The sequence below is a fragment of the Amblyraja radiata genome, chromosome 2 (genome assembly GCF_010909765.2).
Source record: "Amblyraja radiata isolate CabotCenter1 chromosome 2, sAmbRad1.1.pri, whole genome shotgun sequence".
Lineage (NCBI taxonomy): Eukaryota > Metazoa > Chordata > Chondrichthyes > Rajiformes > Rajidae > Amblyraja > Amblyraja radiata.
This window is the reverse complement of record NC_045957.1, coordinates 140,947,612-140,949,597: the sequence shown is the minus strand read 5'-3', so window position 1 is coordinate 140,949,597 and position 1,986 is coordinate 140,947,612. Positions and strand designations below refer to the sequence as shown.

At 41.6% G+C, this 1,986-nt stretch overlaps 1 pseudogene; it reads right to left on the bottom strand.

Moving 5' to 3' along the window:
• Nucleotides 1-437: 437 nt before the first annotated feature.
• Nucleotides 438-546, bottom strand: LOC116970599 (annotated as a pseudogene).
• Nucleotides 547-1,986: the final 1,440 nt, after the last annotated feature.

Genomic DNA, 1,986 nt, shown 5'->3' with positions numbered 1-1,986 from the left:
TGACATGAGGAACTGAGTTAATGGTGAACCCCAAATAATCCATTTAGTTTGAAGGCTTTAATTTTGATTTAATTGGATGGATAATGAATCCTAGTTTCCAAATAATTGTTAAGTGGCTGTTACCGTTTGTTCAGCCCGTCCTAAGTTTCCGCACAATTAGTATGTCATCCAAAGAAGCCATTACCATTGTGTGGCTGGTTGTTATATTTTGTAAATAACCTAGGTGCTAATGTAAACACATTAGGTAGTGCTCTATGCTGCTAGAGCTGAGCCATCCAATTAGATAAAAAAATAACGTCCGTGGTCACCTGTTATGGGTACTGAAATAGTAAGCATCCTTTGAATCAATGCTTGCCATTTTTGTTCTTAAAACGAATATACTTAACAATAGAAAAGGTTTCTGTTCTTAAAACGAATATATCGTATTATTTATTTTTTTATTTTTTTTATTTTAACATATGGTCCCTAGATAAGGGACATATCAGATATTTAAACTGATAAGAACAGATATTATACTTGATCTTAGCCAAAAAGCCGAGATCTGATCTATGTTTGATGCGCCAAGCGCCATATCCTATTTTGTTAGGAAGGGATGCGTAGATAATAATTCTTCCCTTGCAATGCAGCTAAAACCCTATCTGTTGCTAATGTCCAGTGTCTGTATCCCATATGACATATTTGGTAATTGGTGATAATGTCTGGATACGAGTAGATCGGCATCTGGTGTTCCATATCGTGTAGAAACATTAGCAAATACTTTAGCGCAATATCCATTTGGTGTTCTCCTCCAAATTCCTCTCTCGATATATCAGCAGTACTAGAATACAATACAATACAATACAATACAATACAATACAATACAATACAAATTTATTGTCATTTGAGCCTCAGTGAGACTCAAACGAAATTTCGTTTCCACAGCCATACAAACAAAGACAATGTCCTACAGACATACACACAATTAAATTCACACAAACATCCATCACAGTGGACCTACTGTGATGGAAGGCAAAGTCTTTTCTCTCCCCTGCTCTCAATTTCTCTCCCGATGTCCAAGCCCCAGGCGGGTGATGATAAGTCCCACGGCCATTTTAGGCCGCGCGGGGCGATTTACGGCCCCGCACCCAGTCTGAAAGTACAAGGTTGGAGCCCCCGGTGGGCGATGGTGAGTCCCACGGCCATGAAGCTGCGCCAGGTGATGTACGGTCCCGGTCCGGGTCGTTCCAACCCCGCGACACGGGCTGGAGAAGTCGCGTTGCGGGAGCTCCGGGAACCGGAAGATTATGTGTTGTAAAATTCTATTGTGTATCCCCGGATACTGTTTAAGATATGAGTGTCAAAAAGTTATTTATTTGATGCCTTCTCGCACCACCCTCCTTGCTTCCTTCTGGTTTTACTGTTTTCTTCTGGATCCCCGAGGCCGTGTGTTGTGGGTGTACACATCTTCCAGCATAGGGGCGATACCTTTGAGGATGATGTTTGGACGTTTAGATGAGCTCCAGTTTGGCTTCATTGTCCAAATCCTTGACCTTCTAGATAGGTCACCTCCAAATAAAAAGATTTTGCTAGGAGGTTTCGGGTTTACACAGGCCCGCGTCAATCCCGGTTGGATGTAACCAGATGCATAAATTGATTAGTTTAGTACATTCAGGGATTTACAATCCCCGGTGGCAAGTGACAGCTATGGTGTCAGCTAATGTTTGCCCCTGCAGTAGATAGAAAACATATGGTCTATGCTGGCTTCTAACCTGGTTTGTAGATCTTTCCCAGTTAGCTTTACTCACAGCTGTACTGTTGTTCCGCCTGAAACATAGACAGACATTCCCGTGTGACTTCCCAGATGGGAATGGAATTTGTCAGTAAATTTTGCGACTGCTAAATCCTTCAGTCACAACATAAGTATTCCTGTATTTCTATCAGGAAAGGACCAATAATGCACTCTATGTACTTTGTGACTTAGAAAAGGCATCACCTCATTGTTACAGC